Source organism: Mus caroli, chromosome 18 (assembly GCF_900094665.2).
Source record: "Mus caroli chromosome 18, CAROLI_EIJ_v1.1, whole genome shotgun sequence".
In the NCBI taxonomy this organism is placed as follows: Eukaryota; Metazoa; Chordata; class Mammalia; order Rodentia; family Muridae; genus Mus; species Mus caroli.
The window spans coordinates 80,670,102-80,692,902 of record NC_034587.1 but is presented as its reverse complement, the minus strand read 5'-3'; the positions used below and the strand labels follow the sequence as shown (position 1 = coordinate 80,692,902).

Below are 22,801 nucleotides of genomic sequence, written 5' to 3'. Positions count from 1 at the left end.
TTTGTGATTGTGTTACTTCACTCAAGATGATGCCCTCCAGGTCCATCCGGTTGTTTGATTTCTTACTTATGTAGTTTCACCTACAACCAAAGTCCTGAACAAACTCTGTTGTCTGATAGAGCCGGAAGACTATTGAGTATTTTTGGTTTTATTATTATTATTTTAGTAAACAGGATGCCACACCCCTTTAGATGTCTAGTAGTAAGAGAATTCAATATGAACTATATTTTAAAGACTTATTTTTATTTATGTGTTTGTACGTGTCTTGCATGTTCATGAATACATGTGCAGGTGCCGGTGGAGGCCAGAAGAGGACCCCAGATCCCTTGGAGCTGGAGGTACAAGTGACTGAGTTGCCTGTGGGTACTGGGAACTGAACTGTCCTTTGCAAGAACAGCAAGTGCCCTTAGCCACTAAGCCATATTCTCAGATCCAAATGTTAAGTATTTTAAATAGTGTGTTTTCCTATTTAAGTTTGACTATTTTGAATGTGTAATGGCTAACGAATTAAGTTATGTTTTAGACCTTGACTATGTAAAACAATGTAGAATAATTGCTTCTATGTTATTATGCCCATGGTTAGATATAATATAACTTGTTGATTTTTTTGTTTTATTTTTTATGTGCATTAGTATTTTTCCAGCATAAATATCTGTGTGAAGGAGTCAGATCCCCTGGAACTGAAGTTACAAATGATTGTGAGCTGCCATGTGGGTGCTGGGAATTGAACCCAGGTCCTTTGGAAGTGCAGCCCATGCTTTTAACCGCTGAGCCATCTCTCCAGCTCTAATTTGTTATAATGCCATGGGCTAAAGGCGTCTACTTATTTGTTTTGCCCTTTCTGCAAGTTCACATTGAATATTGTAGATCTCTAGCAGAGTGTACAGGCGACCCTCCACTCTGCAACAAAGCAGAAAGTCTCTTCGGAAAGAGAGACCCTGGGAGGCAAAGGCTGTGTCGCGTGGCTTTTGTACTTTGCTCAGTTCCAAAGGCTTTGCTGATGGATAAAGTACCAGGACAGAAACACAAGAGGTTTTCTACAGCGATGAAATGATGTGGTTTATAAGGAAAGTGATGGTGGATGTAATGACTATAATTTCCTAGCAGTTACGATAAGTAAATAAATGTTCCTGAACTATTTTAGTTTGGGTAGAAGTGAAGAGTAGAAAAAAATGTCATTATGTCTACAAATCTTATTTTAAAACACTATTCTAGTGTAATTCCTTATTCTAGATGGGAAAAAATATGTCAGAGAAATTATGCCTTTCACTGGAGTAGAAAATATAAAGTTTTAAATTATATCACCTCCCACATTGAAATTCACCAAAACACATTCAGAAAGAGCTAAGATTTAAAATTCTAGAGTGGGTGTTTAACATACATATTTGCACTGTTATCGTTAAGTAGGGATTTGGACGTAATAACAAAAATGTGACAGGGAACTCGAACATTAGATGACACTGTAAAATTAGTCACCAGGAATGACCAACCTCCCTCTCAAATTGTAAATTATTATTATCAAATAAATGGAGCTATTTAAAGTCTATCTACACCCCCACTTTCAGAACCAGAAAGCAGTGATCTGGGATACTTCAGCAGGTAAAAATACGGGTGCGGGGTTCTGGAAAGCAGAACTGCAGAGGGAAACAGTAGACTCTGCATTCTCTGCCTAAATAACGGGACAACGCAGGTTCGATCCTTGCAGCTAAGGATGGAGGAAATAAAGGGGATTTAATTGCTTGCTTGCCGTAGCAAAAGAAACAAAGCATGGCGTTAAAGTTCTGATTAAACAACTGCCTTTAACACAGCACAAACCCCTGATGCTCTTCAGCGCTCACAGGGGAACGCAATGTGCTATGTGACAGACTGTCTTTCATGAGAGTGGTTGTGACCAACTAAATGATGACCTAACTAGACTGAGCTTAGTAAATTTTCTACAGGTTCTGACGACAATGCTCAACAGGTAAAGGTGCTTGCCGATATGCCTGGTCTAACCCCCTGGCCCCATGCGTTGGAAGGAGAGAGTCAACTTCTACAGATTGTCTTCTGTATGTCCTCCCCATACATGCGCCATTGTACGCATGCGACGCACGCACGCACGCACGCATGCAGGCCTGCATGCACGCTCATAACCACTAAATTCTGATAAGTTATTTCTCTGCTGGTGAAACAAGACAATTTAAAACAGCTTAGATTATATATGGGCAGGTTTATTGGGAAGCTGCTCTCAGGCCGTTTCACTGGTCCCAAGGACCGAGGCCAGGCAAGTCACCAGGGAGGGGGTGAGGGGGAAGAGAAAAAGAGAAAGGGCACAAGCCCAGAGAGAGAAGGGAAGGAGAAGAAGAGAGAAACCAAACAAATTCCTATAAGGAGGGAAGGGGGAAACTAATGAGGACCCTCCTGCAGGATATGGAAGTGCTAATCAATTGCAGGAAGAAGAGGCTCTTTGAAACGTCTTTTAAAAAATCCTTTGAGCCGGGCCTGGTGGCGCACGCCTTTAATCCCAGCATTTGGGATGCAGAGGCAGGCGGATTTCTGAGTTCGAGGCCCGCCTGGTCTACAAAGCGAGTTCCAGGACAGCCAGGGCTACACAGAAAAACCCTGTCTCGAAAAACAAACAAACAAAAAATCCTTTGAGAATTCCATATAATGTGTCCTAATAATCTTGATTCCTCAGTCCTCCTACCAGATCCACTTCCACCTCCTGACACCCTCAACGTCACGTGCTTTTTGTTTAGTATCGTGTATGACCAATCTATGCTGCCCATCCCCCCCCCCCCCACCCCGGGTGTGAGGTGACCCACTGTGGTGCGGTGGATTTATTAGGAGCTGTACCTTTTTTTTGTTTTTTGTTTTTTGTTTTTTGTTTTTTTTTTTTTTTTTTTCGAGACAGGGTTTCTCTTTATAGCTCTGGCTGTCCCGGAGCTTACTTTGTAGACCAGGCTGGCCTCGAACTCAGAAATCCGCCTGCCTCTGCCTCCCGAGTGCTAGGATTAAAGGCGTGTGCCACCACGCCCGGCCTTAGGAGCTGTACCTTTAAAGAAAACTGAATCTCTTTTATTCAAGTTGTCCATAGCTCCATAGTTAGGGGTCGAAGCTCACAAACCATCTTTTCCTACATGGTAGAATGCTAGCCGACTTGGTCTTGTGTGGATCTTGTGCAGACAAGCACAGCTGCCGTGAGCTCTTGAGTGCAGTGGTCCCGTCTCTTCCAAAAGACACTGTTTTAGTCTGGTCCTTCCCGGCCTCTGGCTCTTACAAACTTTCCACCCCTTTTTTCTGTGGTAACCTTTGAACCTTGGTGGGAGGGGCCCACCACAGATGTTGCATTTGTGCCTGAGCACGTTTCAAGATGGTGAAAACTGTCCCATTTGAGACAAGGTATAACTCTGTAGATCAGGCTGACTGGAAGTTCACAGAGCCGGCCTCTTCCTCTCCAACACTGGGATTTAACGATGAGATGCACCCCATCTGCTGAAGGCACACACTGGGATAAGGTTGTGACCACCATACCTGACAAAGGAAAGCCTTTTGGAGTAGAGCTGTCTGCAAACTGCCCAGGATACCTAGAGACACAGTGTCAGAGACTCATCTCCAGTGTTGGAGTGTGGCTTTTCAGTGCTCCAGCTGGCTGAGTCCCCCAGGCCCTGGTGGGTATAACCCCCAATAAACATCTTAGTTTACCAAAGATGGGCTTAGAAGGAACACTTTTTCTGGTCTGTCTGTCTGTCTTTGCCCTCGGAATCAAGGGCAAATATGAACAGACTCAGGAAAAGATGCATAATATAAGTAAATTTTATGGTAAGAATAAAGCAGTTCTCATCCATCTCCTACTAGGGCTGTCTAAAGTCTAATATGAGTGGCCATGGGCAGAGAACATTAGGTTTCCCCAAATATCATGTTCCATAGTAGTAACAGCTGGCTAGCCTGGAACTTTCTATGTAGACCCCAAGGTGGCTCTGAACACAGAAAGGTCTTCTGCCTCCGCCTCTGCCTTCTCTGCCTCTCTGCCTCTCCTCTGCTTCTCCCCTGCTTCTCTGCCTCTCTCTCTGCCTCTCTGCCTTTCCTCTGCCGAGACAAAAGGCACTGTATCACCATGCCTGGCCTTCATGAAGATTTTTATAGTAATAGATTAACATTATAAATCAATGTGCTTTTTGAATACATTGGTAGAAATGTGAAGTGGCAAAGTGAGGAAGCCTCTGTAGGCTCCAGATGTTATCTGATGGATGACAAGTTTTAACTTCTTGGTTGGTGGAAGGAAGGGGTCTGTTTGTACATTCCAAAGGGATTTAACCTACTAGTCTCAAGGATGTCAGGTCAAACAATGTAGACCTTGGGTGGTTATCTAGAAGGATAAGATAGCTCAAGATAATTTGGCTTTGGAATTGAAACATTCCAACTCATCCCAATCATTCAATAGTTTAACAATCAACCTTCTGAAATGCTTCGTCTTCGAAGGTGTGACTTTCTGTTTGAGAGGAACTTCAGTTCACAGCTGTACTCAGTGGATTTTGCTGAGTTTATGTTCAAGCCGGTCAAAGCACTGCTGTCTTCAGGAAGCACTTGGGAGCCAAGCAAGTTTGAGGTATTGGGAAGAAACCCAGTGGTTTTCATAGGTGTTGCCTAGGAGAGTTGCCAGGCTCTGTACTGCATTATGTTATGTTATCTAATGCTATGTTGTTATATTATGTTATATCACATTATACTCTGATATATCATGTCATGCTATATTATGGTATGTTGCCTCTTAAGGTAGGACTTGGAGCCAAACGTTTTTTCCAAGTCTCAGGATAGAAGATAACATCCCTGAGGGATCACTTCAGATCTGTAATTTTGAGTTTCTTTTCTCCCACTTCTCTCACCTGTCATAAGATTAAAAAAAAAAAAATCTCCCAGGATGCACAGTCCAACATGAAGAGTGAATAACCAGCCTGATACTGCAGGAAAGTGTTCTACACTGATTGATGGCATGTTTCCCCTAATTACAGAAAAGGGGTACAAGAATATTAGGCCTGCAAATTTAGAATATGTAAATAAAATTAAGCCTTATCCCCTCAAAAAGAAAAAAAAAAAGAACATTAGGCCTAATTTCCTCCTTAAAATTTAGTTTTTGAAGCTGGGTGGTGGTGGTGTTTGCCTTTAATCCCAGCATTCAGGAGGCAGAGGTAGCCAGATCTCTGAGAGTTCAAGGTCAGCCTGATCTACAGAGTGTGTTCCAGGACAGTCAGTGCTGTTAGACAAAGAAACCCTGTGTTGAAAAACCAAAATAAAATACAATAAAATAAAATGAACATTAAAAATTTTTTATTGTTATTTTATATATAAGGAGTTTTGTGTGTGTGTGGGGGCATGGACATGAAATTATTCATGTATGAAGGTCAGAGGACACTTTTGGAAGTTGGTTTTCTCCTTTTACCATGGGTTCTTGGCACTGAATTCAGACTGTCTAGCTTGAAGCACCTTTACATGAGACATCTCACCGGCACTTACTTGTATTTTTAATCTTTCAAAAACACATTGCAAGTGTGATGCCATTTTATTCCCAAATGTGTGACTGCACACCCTTAAATTTTAGCCACAATGCAAATCAAAATCCGGAGATTAACATTGATACAACATGTCTTTTTCTAATAACCAGACCTTATTCATACTAATACTTATTTTTATTTTTTCTTATATTTTTATATACAAAAAATATCCAAAAGGGTTACCTCATTGGGTAGTTTTGTTTCCAACTTGACACAAGCTAGAGTCACTGAAGAAGGACTCTCAATTAAATTCCCCCCACCCCATTGGCCACCTGCAAGCCTGTGGGGCTTTTTCTTGATTGAGGATTGATGTGGGAAGGGCCAGCTCTGCATGGGCAGTGCCACCCTTGGGCAGATGGTTTTGAGTTGTGTAAGAGAGCAAGGTGCACGGGCTCTGAGGAGCAAGTCAGTTAGCATTGTTCTTCCATGGTGTCTGCTTCAGTGCCTGCCCTGACTTCCCTCAGTGATGGGCTGGAACATGGAAGCTTAAGCTGAAGTAAATCACAGTCTCCCCAAGTTCCTTTGGGTGTTTTCTCAGAGCAATAGACACCCTAACTAAGACAGAGGAGTGTTGTAACGAGACAGAGAGAAAACTGGTCAAATTAGAGGGTTTAATGCAACTTTATTAACAATCATATTGAATCTAACTGATGGGACTGGGTCTCAGTCTGTAGAACGCTAGCCTAGTATGCCCAAGCCCTGGACTCACTCCCCAGCACCACATTCAAATGGGAATGGTGAAGCAAGGCAGTGGTGGTGCATGTCTTTAACCCAGCAGACCTTTAATCCTGGTCCACAGAGTCAGTCCCAGGTCAGCCAGAGCCGGGAGGTAAGAGCATTTTGCTCTTGCAGAGCTCAGCTCCCAGCAACCACAAGGTGGCTCACAAATCATCACAATTCCAGTTTCTGGGGATCTCGTACCCTTTTCTAGTCTCCTCAGGCACCAGGATTGCATATAATGTATGCACATACATATAGGCAAAACACTTATAGAGTAAAACTAAATACATCTGTTTCTAAAACATTCAAAGTCACTTTACATATATTCACATGTACACATATACCTGTACATGTGTCTAGACAGATGTGAATGAACATACATGTACATTCACAAAATAATTCTAAAGGTATCCCGAGACTTTTTGTTTCAGATATATACATTACTTTCTCAGATTCCAATTTAAGACTGCTTATTCTAAGCTGGGCAGGGTTGCTCATACCTTTGCTCCCAGCACTTGGGAGACAGAGGCAGGATGTGTGTCTATGAGTTCAAGACCAGCCTGATCTAGGCAGGTTCCAAGACAGCCACGGCTGTTACACAGAGAAACTCTGCTTCAAAAGAATGTTTATTCTTTGCCATTGTATTCTGAAAGTCTCGATCTTGTTTTGTTTTTTCACTTCATGAGGTTCCCAGTTAAGTGTGTTTTGAGTCTCAGAAGAGCTTTTGGCTTTTTTATTTTTTCACTTTTTGGACTCAGGGTCTTACTCTGTAGATTTGGTGGGCCTGGAACTCACTATATAGATCAAGATGACCTTAAACTCACAGAGATTCACCTGCCTCTGCCTGAGATTAAAGGTGTGAGCCATGGTGTGCCTACCGTGAGCAGCATCAAGACTGGTAAATGTTCTGGGAACGTTTAGAGATGGAATACATGAATCCCCACTCTGTGACAGACCTTGCTTTACAAGATGAAATGAATCTCAGGGCGGGGGGGGGGGGGCAGGATTACAACACAGATGTGCTTAGTTGGCTGTCCTAGAACTCACTCTGCAGACCAGGCTGGCCTCGAATTCAGAAATCCACCTGCCTCTGCCTCCCAAGTGCTGGGATTAAAGGCGTGCGCCACCATGCTCAGCATTAGTGTGCTTTTTATTAAACCTGACTGCATTTAAAATCAGCATTGAAGCACACCTCTGCGTATGTTTAGGGGGGTGTTTCCAAGGTTTAACTGAAGAGGAAAGGCCCAGCCTGAGTGTAGATGGCACCATGCCTGGGTCCCAGGTCAAAGTCTGGGTCTGAGTAGAGAGAAGACCAGCATTCATTTCTCTCTGCTTCTTCACCAAGGACATCATGTGACCAGCTGCTTCGTGTTACTTTCCATATGACATTCCTGTCATAGTAGACTAATACGTTTAAATCCACAGGACATACTTCCTTAAGTCACCTTGGACAGGAATGCTGTCACAAGTGATGCCAGTTTTCTTTGCAGGAATGACACTGTCTTTATTGTAGTCATTGGTAGCAAAATGTGGGTAAAACATTGAGCGCTGTCTATCACGGAGTAGGGATTCAATATATTATATTTATTTTTATTAACTTGGATGGATACTTTTACATTTATAAATACTTCAGAGAATCACCATTTATTTTTTCTGTTTTTAGTTTATTTTTTTCAGTTTTCCTTTTTGGCAATTTTTATTAGTTAAAAATTGTGTTCAGTGCATTTTGACCGCAACCACTATGGTTTCTAACTCATTCCAGATCCACCCTCCTTTCCTCACCTACCCAACTTTGTGTCACCCCCCCACCCCCCTTTTAAAGACACCACATTTAACTTGTGCTGCCCTTATACTCCTGGATGTGTGGCTTTCTACTGGAGTGTGGTTGACTGCCCCCCTCCCAGAGACCATACACCCTTAAAGAAAACAGATTCCTCTCCTAGCCACTATCAATTGCCAATAGCAATCTCTGGAGGAGTGGGACTTGGTGCCTACCTCATCTCTTTATGCTGGTTTGAGCATGCACATGGGTCTTGAGCCTGCTGTCACGACTGCTGTGAGAGGTCACACGGCTGTTTGTGCAAATGTGCAACTACCCTTGTGTTCAGGGAACGGTTTCCCTGCAGTTGCCTTCTGGCTCTTAGTCTTTTTGCCTTCTTAGTCACTGTTGTATTGCTGTGAAGGGCCACCATGACCACAGAAACTCCTATAAAAGAAAGGATTTAGTTAGGGCTTGCTTATAGTTTCTTTAGGTCTAATCCATTATCTTCATGGCAGTGAGCATGGCTGCACACCAGCAAACATGGTGCTGAAATAGTAGCTGAGAGGCATACAGCAGCAGGAAGAGAGAGCCTGAGCCTAGCATGAGCTTTTTGAGACCTCAAAGTCTATGCCCCCAGTGGAACACTGCCTCCAACAAGGCCATACCTCCTAATCCTTCTCCAGTATATTAGAGGTGTTCCATGGAGGGCTGAACATTTTTTTTTCCTTCTGTTTTCCAAGACAGAGTTTCTCTGTGTAACTGCCCTGGCTGTCCTAGAACTTGCTTTGTAGACTAGGTAGCCTCAAACTCAAGAGATCCCCCTTTCTTTGCCTGAGATTTGTGAGGAGATTAAAAGTGTGTGCCACCAATCTTGGCTAGGGCTATTTCATGGCTTCTTATCTTCTTCATTCTCCAATCAGTTGTAGGTCTCTGTTTTGTTTGTTTTGTTTTTTAGACAGGGTTTCTCTGTGTAGCCCTGGCTGTCCAGGCTGGCCTCGAACTCAGAAATCCGCCTGCCTCTGCCTCCCGAGTGCTGGGATTAAAGGCGTGTGCCACCATGCCTGGCGGGTCTCTGTGTTAATCGCTGTTACATAAAGAGTTTTTGGTGCTGAGAGATGAACTTATCTGTGTCTCTGTGCCTTTTTTCTGTTTGTTTTTAAACTCTCATTTTTAAAAAGGAAGGTATAATTAGAAGTGTCTTCCAGCCACTTACAACAGATCCGTGTATTCCTTTTTGTTGACATTGAAGTTTCTCACCAGGAAATGGCCTCCTTGTGTTATACTGGTGTCATACCACATCCTGACTTTGGCATGTGTGACATGTTGGGGAGCAAGCTCAGAGCCTCACACCTCACTGACCTGATGTCTCTAGTTTTTTTTTTTTTTTTTTTTTTGAGACAAGGTTTTTCTAACCCTGGAACTCACTCTGTAGACCAGCAGGCTGGCCTTGAACTCAAGAGATCTGCCTGTCTCTGCCTCTCAACCGCTAGTATTAAAGGCATGCATTACCGGAGCCCAACTATGTCTCTGGACTTAAATCGTCAGATAATGCCAATCACTTTGTCCCTGCACTTAGTTTTACCTCCCTGAAAATCACACGGGTGCAAACATGAATTCAATCCTATGATGTTGTGGTAACTTAATGTTGACTCCTATTATGGCCGGAGTCGGAAATAATCCTCAATAGTTCATATGCTAGGCCACCTCTTCCCAGGCTGTTGTTGGAAGGGCTTGGAAGAGATTGTGGACCTTTTGAGACACGGAGCTGAAAGGAGTTCCCTTGAAATTTATAACCACCTCTGGTTCCTTCCTGAGGTTTGTTTCCCGACCTGCCCAAGAGTAGCAGCTGACTGTTACAATTTTCTGTTAACCACTGAGGAAGCCACTACCCATTCCTTCACCAGCATAGAAATGTATACTCTGTGTCAACGTATATATACTGTGTATACTGTGAGCCAAAACAGATTAAAAAAAAAACAAAACAAAACCCAAAAAACCCTTTAAAGTGCTTTAAGTGTTCTAGCACTTTGTTACAGGAAAAAAGGATATAGCTTCCTATTCACACCCATCCCTTCCTTATTTTATTTATTCAATTGCTTTTGGGAGCCAGGGTTTCTCTGTGCAATTCTGGCTGCAACTCACTTGGTAGTCCAGAAATCCGCCGCCCCTGCTGGAGTGCTGAGATTAAAGGCGCGTGACTTCACCACCCAGTCCCTTCCATTGTAATTATTATTTAGCTATGTACCCGTCCTGTTCCCACTCTGCGAACTGTAGACACTGTGGGAATTATTTAAGAGCCAGGGACCACTGGTGCACCACATCCTACCCAGTCCACTCTACTTTTTAAGATGAGATGTGTAAAGTGATTTTGGCCATGATATATATGAGTCAGCAATATAGACTAGGAAAGGTTGACTCTTGAGTTTAGAGTTACGTTTCACTTTTGCTAGCTGTGTAATCTTGGAAATGGTTATTTGATTCTCTTGGGTTGTAATTCCCTACCGCGGATACGTGAATCGCAACGAAAATTCAACATTATTCTCAGGAACCACGAGATTCGCGGCTCCTTCCCTGCGGTGAACACCTGGGAGACCCCATTCTGGCGTCTTTGGATTCTCTGTTTTCATGAACTAGGGTAGCGCCTGGACACTCACGATCTTCGCATGAGAACCCCAGAGGCTCTAAGCTGATTCCTGGGGGGGCCCCGATGCAGAGGAAGGCCCTAGCGCAGGCCCCGCCCCTGCCCTTCCCAGCACCGCCCTCGGGTTCGAGGGAGGGATGGAGACAGGGCGCGGGGTGCTGCGGGGACGGTTCCGCTGAGCATCCTCGAGAAGACGACAAGTCCTCCGACGAAGAACTGGCCGTCCCTGAGCCCAGACAGCTTCTGCCCTACAGATTGACTCTCTAGGCTTTCCGTTTCCCTTCCAGCGGGGAGGGTGGAACTTCCTGTTTTCTCCCGTAGGGACTTCCGGAAAGTACCGCTGGGCTGAAAACAAGTCGACACGCAGAGCCGCCGGCCATTCGAGGGGAAACAGAGAACGTGAATGTTAGGTCTTTAGCCAAGGCGATCGTGAAATCTTTTGTTTTTCGGTTATGGTGTCCTGTGCTCCATTCAGCGTAGTCGCCCTGGGAACCGCCGGAAGTGGCTCGACGGAGAGGCAGGAAGTCCCGCCTCTTCCTCCCAGAGGGAAGACGGTGAGCCGGAGGAGTCAGTCAGAGGGCCGAGCAGGAGCGATTTCCCCGACAAACAGGTGAGTTATTCTCCGGCGGGGCGGGGGGTCCGGGGGCGGGGATGGCCCGGCGTCGGCGCGGGGTCCGGGGGGCGGCGGCCTGCGGGCCCCGGCGGATGGCGGGGCGTCGGGAGCCCGCGGGCCGGCAGCGCTCCCGCCCCCTCCCCCGCCTCCGCCCCTCCCCGCCGGGCCCGACGCCGCCCCGCCGCACGCCGGGACCCACGCCCTCGCCTGTCGGCTGCGCACGTCCCGCTGCCCGGCGCCCTCCGCCCCGCACTGCAGCCGTCGGCGCCGCGGCGGCCTCGCGCCCTCCCCTGTACCGCTCGGGCCCGGGTTTGCCTTGGGCTGGCGCGTCGACAGCCTGGCCGAGCGTCTCCTCCGCGGAGCCCTCGGGCTCCGAGATCCTCCTCTTCGTCCCGAGGGGACGCGCTTCCGCAGCCGGAGCGCTGCCCCGCGTCCGTTCCGAGGGACGAGCATCCCGCTTCAGTGCGCTCGGCTCCCCTGTCCAAGCCGCTGCCACTCGCGCGTCTTCCGTTATGCTGTGCTGGTGACAGGAGGCCAGGACGGAAAGGGAGGTTGCTGCCCTACGCGACTGTCGGGAGACTCTGACCGCTGCGGCGGAGCGGGCAGCGCGCCCCTTCCCACTACCTACCTCCGGGTCCTCAGGAGCATCGGGTGGCGGTGCTTCCCTCTGTCTGATCAGTCTGCTGGGCCTTGGGAACAGTAGCCGCTGACCCCTGTTGGTTGTGTTGTGTTTTGAGTGGCCGGGTTATGTGAAGAGTTCTGGAATAGGACTCCTTGGTGGAGCTGGGATCTGAACACACCACACCACACACACACACACACACAGAGGACACACACAGAGGACACACACAGAGGAGGATTTCTTATGGGCGGTCACATCTAATGATGTAACGCGAGTGATAACTTACTTTTTAGCCTATATTTGACAGGGTTAGTCATAGTATGTACCTAATTAGTGGGATGGTAGCTCACTTGGAAACAAGTTACTGCTTAGAAAATACTCGAACTCCTGCTAGTTGCACATACTCTTCATAGTTCATAAAGCAAGACAGCCTTGTTTAGTAGCAGTTACTCCCAACGTACAAACATCCGTTAAATAACTTGAACAAAATGAATGTCCATGTTCACATGTTTAGTACTAAGTCTTGGTACAAATAGGACTTTAAGTCAGTCAAAACCCATCACTACAGTTGACACCCAAGAACTGAGTGCACTGTACCACCTTGCCCTCAGAGAATACCGTATCAACACTAGATTGTACAAACTCTGGTATAGCAGGCATAATAATTGTTTACAACAGTGGTTCCATTAAAGTTATTTATATTGAGAAAACTTTTTTTTAAAGATTGTATTTATTATTATATCTTAAGTACACTGTAGCTGTCTTCAGACACACCAGAAGAGGGCATCAGAATTAATTAAAGATGATTGTGAGCCACCATGTGGTTGTGGGATTTGAACTCAGGACCTTCAGAAGTGCAGTCTGTGCTGTTAACTGCTGAGCCATCTCTACAGCCCAAGAAAACATTTTTAAACTTTTTTTTTTTTTGGATTTGTAGAAAAGTTGCAGGGTAGTACCGAGAGTGGATTTGGTGCCAAAGCAGTGTTTCCACTTCTAAAGCAGCACTTCCTGTCTGTGCCAGCCATCATTCTAGGTGCTGGAAAAGGTGATTTTTGAGATCTGGTTTAGGAGACTATTTTAAGAAATGTGTTAGAACAGAGATCTGGAAGTACAGAGGAAGTTATACCTACTTGCCTGTTGGAGTGGTGAAACCTTGCAGAAAATAGCGTTTGAGTTTGGTAGTAGGAGTTAGCAGGTATTATGTACTTTGTCAAAGGACAGTTTTCCCTAAAGGATGGCTTATCTTAACCGAAGGAGAACTCTGGTGACATAGAATCCTAATTTTTTTCTCTCCTGAAAGAAAGTTGTTTCCTAATTAGGTGATGGAAAGAATCCCAGTGTGAAAGCTGATGAATGAGTGAAGCTGCGCAGCTCCGAGTGGTTCTTTGATACTCAGTGTCAGTGACAGTGGGTGTTTCTGAATGCAAGGTGGGGGATCAACACAAAGCTGTCTTCCCTGCTGTGGAGTTCATACAGAGAACTCCACATGGCGTGCTTGCTCTGTGTCAGCCATTGCACTAAGTGAACTGATAGATGGGTAGTGGAGGACTAAGCTACTAATGGCATTGGCAGTACAATCTAGTGTTGATATAGCGTTCTCCAAGGGCAAGGTCTGCGGTGCCACTCAGTTCTTGGCTGTCAACTGTAAGGTTGGGTTTTGCCTGACTTAAACAGAAAGGTACACCCTGGAATATAGTAGATAGCTCTCAGAATTAAAGGGGCAGGCTGGAGAAATGTGTTTGAAGTCCTAGCACAAGCTCCATCCCATATAGCCTGGTTAGAATTTTGTTGTTGACAGAGTCACCACTGGAGAAAGCTGCTACCTTTGTTGATAGACTGAAGTCCTTTTTGCCACAGGAGAAGAACCTTTTTCTGCCTGTGCATCTTTGTGATATTTAAAGTTCTAAGTGAGGACATAAAATTGGCCAAACTACCCTTGTTTCTAGGGTCTAGATAGAGACAGTATACTTTCTTTGGCACAGTTCTCACAGCAATGAATTCCTTTAAAATAGGAGGGTAATTTCCAAAGTAAAAAAGCTAAACACAATTTGTTACTTCTTATTTTGTTGGACTTAAAAACTGGTGAAGCCAGGAGAAGTGGCATTTCAGGTGCTGGCTGATCTTTAAAGCTTTTGTGCATACTTCAGCATTTGAACATATACAAAGTATTGAGTCAGGTGGCAACACGTGGTACCTGCCATTGTTCCATGGCTTGTGCAGGCCCCAGGTAGTGGGACCTTTAGTTCTCTGTGTTGTAGTTTTTGGGCAGGTATAGGAATCCTGAGTTCTCTGCTTTTAGCAGCAACTGTCATGGCATTTTCTTGGTGCCATACTGTCACAGTTCTTTTGCTGAGAAGAGACACAGTGGTAGCTTATAAAAGAAACCATTTAATTAGGGGCTTATAGTTTTAGAGAGTTAAGTCTGTGATCATCATGACTTCCAGCCATGCATGCTTATCTGAAATCTGCAAGTTCGAGGCAAAAAGAGAGCAAGACCGGGCTTGGTTTGGGGTTTTGAAACCTCAAAGCCTATCTGCAGTGACGCCTCCAAAGTGGAAGCTTGAGGGTTCTTTGGAAAGTCAGTTGTGTGAGATGGTGTTTTGCAAAGGCTGACTTGTGAAGGGATGTTTAGCTGAAGCAGGCACAGGTGAAGGGTGGTACTGTAGAACAAGCACGTGAAAGGACACATGAAGGATTCTTTGCTAAAGACATACATGTATTGGTATGCTTCACATTTCATAGTTGAACTCCATTTGTCGGGACTGCTTAGAGAAACTTTCCAAAAAACTTGTGATGGTGGTGATGTGCCACAGTTTGCTGCTGCTTCCTCGCACTCTGACCGATTAACAGAGTGATGTCCACTGAGACAGACTCAGGTGCTGAGGTAAGGCCTGTGGAGAGCACAAGGTGTTTGGAGGGAGTAGAAAGAGGCTCAGTGGGCAGGGACTGAGGCTGAGCTCGGCTTGTTTACCTAGCTAAATGCTTCTTGGTCTCAGGTCTTCACTGATCTTAGTTTTGCTGAGACACAGCAGAGAACTTCTCTTTCCTACTGCCTTGTGCTGATATGCCTGAAGCCTGGCCGTCCCTGCTAAGTTGTGCCATGGCTACTAGTATCCCAAGACTGCTGCACTAAACTACTGCTGTATCGGTGGATTGAGCTGCCATTACTTACCTGTGAACTAAACTATGGATTTCCAGACAACACACATGGGAGTTGCTTAAAAGAACCATTTCTAAACAGGTCCACTTCCCCCATATCCTTTCTCTTCCATTACCCCCAGTGGGTGGGGGACTAGAAGAGAGGTTAAAAACATTTAAAACCCCTCATTAAAAAGTGCTTTTCAACAAGGCCATGCCTCCTACTTATTCCTTTACCAGTGAGTGTCTTACTAGTGAGGCGAACTGTAGACAGTCACAGTGTACCTTGTCCTGCTTCTCTCTGACAGTTGGTCTCTTTAATGATTGTAGTATTTTCTGTCTTTGTTTTGTTCACTACTTGAAAGGTGTTCTTACCCCTCTGCCTGCTTTTCAAATCCTTGTAGTGTTGTTTTTTTTGTCCTCACTGTAAATCAGGTTAAAAGTATGCTATGATGTCTTGAAATCTTCTTAAATGTAAATTAGTCCATTACTTTTATAGAAATTCTTTTAAAAAAGATTTATTTATTTATTATATATAAATACACTGTAGCTGACTTCAGACACACCAGAAGAGGGCATCAGATCTCATTATGGGTGGTTGTGAGCCACTATGTGGTTGCTGGGATTTAAACTCAGGACCTCTGGAAGAGCAGTCAGTGCTTAATCCTGAGCCATCTCTCGAGCCCAGTCCATTGCTTTTGAATTGAGCATTGCTGAGATTTTTCGGAACATGGGCAAACAACAGGTAGGTTGTTGCTGGAATGTAACAAGAATGGCCTCTAGTCTAATACCCACTAGGATACATGTTCTCCTCTGCTAGGTCAGGAATGGAGTCTTTACTCTGCATTTCTGGTAACATTCTGGTTTTTAAATGTCCCAGGAAAACTGCCTGTTACAATGTAACATTCTAGAGATTTTTTTTTTTTTTTTTTGCCTGTATGTGTGTTAGTTACTTTTACAAAATACCTGACAGAAGTCCCCAGGGAAGAAGTTTATTAGCTCATTGTTTTAGGGAGCTGAAAGGAAAGAAAGCATGGTGGAGTTCACAGCACAGCCGCCATTACTTACCTGTGAACTAAACTACGGATTTCCAGACAACACACATGGGAGTTGCTTAAAAGAACCATTTCTAAACAGGTCCACTTCCCCCATATCCTTTCTCTTCCACTACCTCCAGTGGGTGGCCTTAGGGAGCTGGAAGGAGGTAAGGCAGAGTGGTGGAGCACATGGCAGTATGGGGCTGGTGCTGTGGACCAGGAAGCAGAGAAAGGTTTGAGTCAAAGGTATAATTTTGAAAGGTCTGCTCCAGGTGATCTTTTGCCCAATAGTCTCTACTTCCTAAAGGATTAATAAGTTTCAAAATAAGGCCACAAGCTGGCATCAAGAGGTAAGAATGAGCATGTGGGGACATTCCAGATTCAAATATAACACAGCCCATATCTTATGTGTATATATCTTTATTAAAGATTTCTTTTGGTGAAAAGTGACTTTATTTATTTTTTTTTTGTTATTTTACAACTATACAGTCTCCCTATTGTAATTAGATTATGCTTCCAAAAGCTCTGTTTATCCATTATAAGTACCTACATTATAACCAAGATATTGCTGCAGAGAAGACAGAAGTTGGTGGCCATATCAAAGTGTAAAGGAATTTACAGTTTCCTATAAGTGCATCCAGAACTTTCCTACGTGTGGCTCTGGAGGAGGAATCTTGGGGAGACATGGGGTGGACATGGATGGATGGTCCCCAACAGGAGGTTTCACTTCTCCTTTTTAGCATTATTGCTTTTATGTACATGGTTATTTTCTCATGTAATGTTACTTTTTAATAATTTGGCCTTCTTGTGTGTACCCCAGAGAATTAGACGTTTCTGAGATACTAAGGACTTGGTACTAAGAAGTAATAAAAGGTAATAAAAAACATAGTATTCAATGGAAATAACAATAATGTTTTGAGCTTTTAGTTTGTATAAACACTATTCATAATCTCATTTAGTCTCCAGCATATTCTCTGAACTGTGTACTACATTTTATCAACTATGGTGCACTCAGTTTAGGGTAAGCAGTTTGTGTAGCTCTTAAATGGTGTTGCTGGGATTCCAGTCAAGGTGGTGTGACTGACTACACAGCCCGTAAGCCAACACATTGACTTCCGTAACATTTGAACATTTATTCATCTAACAACTTTGTTTTAACTGTTAAGTCCTTCAGTGTCTGATTCTAGACATTTTGCTCACAGGGAGTCTATAGTCAGTATGTTATCAAACATATTGTTGTAAAGTATGGTAGAGCCCGAGAGGGGGTAGGTTCATTTTATGGCAGGAGTTAGGAAGGAGACTTGTGGGGTACATGGTACCCTCAAAGAGGGCAGGATATTCTAGGAGACTGTCAGGGTAGCTGACCAGAGCCCTGGGAAATACAGTGGTCAGAAGCAGGGCTCAAATTGTCAAGAGCCTTTCAGGCTCACTTAACACTACTCTCAAACCTTAAAATTATAGTTGTTTATAAATGTGCTTATTAGTAAATAGGATCTTATTTATCATGGGATATAGCTAACTTATACAATTAGAAACGGTCATGTACAGGTTAATAAAAGACTTAAATATTGAAGGTGAGACTATAAAATGTTTAGAAGATAATTCAGGGCAATAATTGTATGACTGATTGAGATTTTTGAATCAATCACAAAAGGTATAAGGGGAAAGAATATGTTGACAGTATTGAATGATGGATGATGGTATATGAAGTAGACCCATCCAGAAATGAGCAGACAGAATTAAATGTGTTAGCACATATGACTGGCAAAAGGCTTAAACTATCCCAATGGGCAAGCAGTACATGTCAATAAGAGTAGGAAATCAGGGCTGGGGAGATGGCAGGTAAAAGTGATATCTGCTGAAGCCTGATGAGCCTGTGTTAAAAATCAGGGCAAGCTGGTGCACATCTGTAATCCCAGTCTTCTACAGTGAGGTGGACAGTGAGGTGGACAGGAGAACTGCTAGGAAGCTTGCAGGCTGGCTAGCCCAGAAAACAACCCAGGAGCAGAACTAGGTGGGAGGTGAGAACTGACTTCCAAGTTGCTGTCTAGCCTCTACACATATGTGCCCATTCTCTCCTCCACCACACACAAAACATGGATGTAAAAATGTTGGTTAGTATCAACTAGGAAGACCAAACTGTACTGTAATTTTTTTTTTTAAAAATTTTATGTATGAGTATTCTGTGTGTATATATGCTGCAGGCCAGAAGAGGGCATCAGATCCCATTAGAGATGGTTGTGAGCCACCATGTGGTTGCTGGGAATTGAACTCAGGACTTCTGGAAGAACAGCCAGTGCTATTAACTGCTGAGTCATCTCTCCAGCCTCTGGTGTGTAATTTGTACATTAGGTTGGCAACAATGTAAAAGGCCTGACAGTATTGTTGGGAGGCAGAAAACAACACTTAGGTAAGGCAAGGAGTGAGTGTGAACTGGTAGTGATGGGGCTGCATGCTCTCCAATTCATTCATTCTCCGGAGTCTTTGTTGTTTTTGCAAATAATATCTTGCCTTGTAGCCTTGACTGACCTTGAATTTGAAATCCCACCTCCAGCACCTGAGTGTTCACATTACTGCTTTTAGTCTTCCCTTCACAGTGGTGCTAATACATTTTCCAGCACTCATGGAGATTTGATGACTTTTTTGTTTGTTTGTTTGTTTGAGACTGATCTTTTTTTTTTTGTTGTTGTTGTTGTATTTTCGAGACGGGGTTTCTCTGTGTAGCCCTGGCTGTCCTGGAACTCACTCTGTAGACCAGGCTGGCCTCAAACTCAGAAATCCACCTGCCTCTGCCTTCCGAGTGCTGGGATTAAAGGTGTGTACCACCACCGCCTGGCAAGACTGGATCTTACTGTATAGCCCTGACTGGCCTGGAACTGGCATGTAGACCAGACTGACCTCAGACTCACAGAGATCTCTGCCTGTATCCCAAGTGCTTTGCTAAAGGCTTGGGCCATTAAACCCTGTGATAGTTTGAAAAACATTGCCCCAGGGAAATTTACCTGAGTGCCTGGAGACAAGTACTAAAGGAATGCCTTAGCCGAGGGTGTTAGGGTGTTGTGCGCTGCAATCCCAGCTGCTCTGGAGGCTGAGAGGATTGAGACTAGACACACTTTACTACCTTGATAACCTTGACCACCATAGAGGGAAGACCCTCTCAAACTAAAGGAACATAAATATATAGGGGAAACTTAGTAAATGTAGAAGACTGTATATTGTATTCTCCCCTGTCCTAACTTTTTAAAGTTCAGAAACACATAGAATGAAGTTGCATTATTGTTGAGAGTATAGACATAATTAATGAAAAGCAGTAAGGTTTGGGATGTAGCTTTCTGGGTTGTGTTTGTCTAGCATATGCAATACATTGGATCCACACTCAGCACCAAAAAAGGAAACACCAGAAAACCCAAAGACAAAAAAGGAGTCAAGTTAGTTACATTTTGTGGTAAGAGCAAAAAGGAGAGAGCAGCTCTCCCTGGAAGGACTCAGTGGTAACTAACACATAGTGTTCTTAAATTGGTCTGTGCTTCAGGTTTTAGGTTATTTCTGACTTGCATGCCTGTCTGTGAGAGTACTGTTTAAGTTATATGAAAAAGGTAAGCTGGAGATGAAGATGTGATCTTGAAGTGTGAAAGATCTCGGCTCAGAAGTGCTGTCAAGAAAACTGGTTTTGATGATTTTGATGGTTAATTTTTCTGAGCACTTACTCTGTTTCAGGTACTGGTCTGAGCACATTACTGCCAAGTTTATGTGCCACTAAACAACTGATTTTCCTTATAGGAACCCTCTGGTTGCCTTACATCCCCTGCCTTAGACACAGTTTGCCCATGGGCAGGGTTATAAAGGGGTGAGCAATCTAATTGTTCAATGCCATGTATATTTAAAGGAAAAAAAATCATACACAGGTAGACAAACCAAACAAAAGTCAGGTCAAGATAGGAATGAATGAGTCCACAGGAAGACTGGTGAGGGATGTTCCTCATTTCTTTCAAAGTGACACTTTACTTTTGTGGGTTTGTTTTCAGAGGAATCTAGCAGATGACAGACTTCCTCAGCTTTTCTGTCTGGGTTGCTTGTGTTAATCTACTTTGTGTAGACAGTTTGTTAAGAAAAGGGGCCATTTTTGGGAAAACAACACTTGCCAGTCTTCCCCCTTGATTTTAATAGCCTTGATTTCCTTTGTCATATTAAAATCCACACTGGGAATTTTGTTTTATAACCATCAGTTAAACCATGAAGTTAAACTAGCATTGCCTCACTGCCACTGCTTGGAAAGGTCTGTGGAAGAAGAGAACTGTGTTTTTCAGCATACTACTACTGTTTCTGTTTGATAACCAAAGTGCTAAAGTTGTCAATATCTTGAGATATGTCAAGCATTTGCAGTTAGGGGTTGTTATAGTTTCTGACAGACTCAGTCCCTTATCGAGAAGGTGACAGACCATGAGAGACCTTCCATGACAGAGTGGTCTGCCTTTATGACACAGTGATCACAGGTGATCCCTTGTAGGTGTATGTAGAGTACATGGAGGTCTATGTCAGGCTTTAGAAGCAGCAGTTTTAGGTACTCAGGCTCTTGTCTGGTCGGCATTTGTGAAGGCCAGAGAGGCTTCATACTCTAGTTCCGAATACTTAGCAGTATGTTTGCTGTTCATACTTCTCTGTTGTTTCCTCGTAGACAGTGCATCTTTTTAAATTTTTTTTCCTTTTTTTTATTGGGTATTTATTTCATTTACATTTCCAATGCTATCCCAAAAGTCCCCCACATGCTCCCGCACCCACTCCCCCCCCCCCACTCCCACTTCTTGGCCCTGTCATTCCCCTGTACTGAGGCATATAAAGTTTGCACCACCAATGGCTAGGTAAGGTGATTAGAAGCATGGTAGGGAAGGAGGAATTCAGGCTGAGTGGCAGTGGTTTAATCATCACGTGTAACTCAAGCTCAGCATGTTATTCAGATACTAATCGTTGCATAGCGAGAACCCTGATAACTGTAACCGGAGCTGTGTGGTTGAACTCTAGAAACAGTAACAGCCACTTCTTTGGAAGTACACAGTTCATTAGTGGTTTCTGCTGATTGTGACTTGTAGAGCAGAATCTGAGGTATATTGGATCAATTATTTTTCAATGAAGAATATCAGTTAAAGGAGTGCATGCTAATTTAAAATATAATTATAAGACCATTAGAATTTAAAGTAAGGTGGTAATGCAGTTTTAAAAATAGCTTAGAAATTTTAGGTCATTGAAGGAAGGAAATAGAAATGACAGTCTCTCTAAAATGAGATCAAGGGTTTTCATTAAGAACCTTCAGAAATGGGATCTGCTATCTTTTATGTATTTATTGTGATGTGAGGGCAATGCTTGCTAAAAGCGTGACATTGGAAGTAATTTTGTATAGCAAATTATGGTTCAGACAAGTATCTTTGGAGACCTGTGTGGCATAGTTTTGTGTAACTATGTTCATTATGTTTTTTAATTGGCTGTTACCCTCAACATACTTCTTCTCCTTACAGTTCTAGGGTTCAGTACTTAAGCATTAACTATACATTCCCTGCCCGCCTCTCTCTGAGGAGGTAGTGAGGCTCAGTGCTTCCTGAGTAAAGCTCTTAGGCTCCACCCAGGGAACACTTGGAAAGTACAGGTTTCCGATGCAGAATAGGCTTTCTTAATTCCCCATCTCTGGGATTTCATATCCTTGCTCACTAGCTATGTTTGTAATGGATGGATTGGTATTGGTGCCAGAAGACAAAAGCAGATACATCCAGATAAAGGTCTATTTGGGCTTTGTACCTAACCCGTTACTGTGTGAGCGTGCCTGTGTTTATAATGCAGATACTTGCAGAGCTAAGAGGTTACAAGTTGCTGTGATCCTTGGGTGCTAGGAACCAAACTAGGGTAGTCCTTAAGAGTAATTGTTCTCTTTAGTATGAGAACTGATTGGTGGTGTTTTTCATTGTTTCAATTTTATTCTTTCCAGTCATTTTGATAAGTTTGAGTCTTGGTATGAGTTAATGCTTACTATTGTCCTCTAAAAGCATCTATTATTATCAATTGAAGTTTTTTTTTCTTCTTCTTTTTTATTGGATATTTTCTTCATTTACATTTCAAATGCTATCCCAAAAGTCCCCTATACCCTCCCTCCCAATTGAAGTTTTTTAAAGCATTATTTTACTTTTTATGTGTAAAAAGTTCTATATGTCATGTGTATAAAATTACTCCGTTCTTCTATTCTCTCTCTCTCTTTCTCTCTCTCTCTCTCTTTTTTTTTTTTTTAGTGTAAAAGTAACTTATTTGCCAGACTTACTGCTGAATAAACTCATCCTTTCTAGTTTTCTCTGAGCTATGAGTGGCTGGTTTAACTCAGATATTCTGACCCAAACTCCTCTCCAAGTTGACTAATTCAAGCTGGTTTTTCTTGGCTCCTGAATTGCCCTGCTTGGCCTCAAACTAACTCTGGCAATTTGTTCTAATCTTCTGGCTCCTTCTTATTTTCTGGCTTGTTTTGTCTTCACCTGCAAATTGTCTCTCTAAAATTATCCTGCTAAAACTGTCTGCTCTGACTGAAACTGCATGAACTTACAAACTAACAGACTCAACTCCACTGCACTGACTGAATGGAACTCAACTTACTCCATTCTGAGCTGACTGAACTCCACTGCATTGAACTCAAATGACTGTGCCCTCTCTCTCTCTCTCTCTCTCTCTCTCTCTCTCTCTCTCTCTCTCTCTCTCTCTCTCTC

The 22,801-nt window shown here is 43.5% G+C and overlaps 1 protein-coding gene across 1 annotated transcript in view; it reads left to right on the top strand.

The window, feature by feature from the left end:
• The first annotated feature begins 10,825 nt into the window (after window positions 1–10,825).
• Window positions 10,826–22,801, top strand: part of Znf407 (zinc finger protein 407) — a 378,677-nt gene continuing 366,701 nt past the window's right edge. The window contains exon 1 of the mRNA XM_021150389.2: window positions 10,826–11,264. The gene's annotated coding sequence lies outside the window, so the exon portion shown is untranslated. The remainder of the gene's footprint in view (window positions 11,265–22,801) is intronic.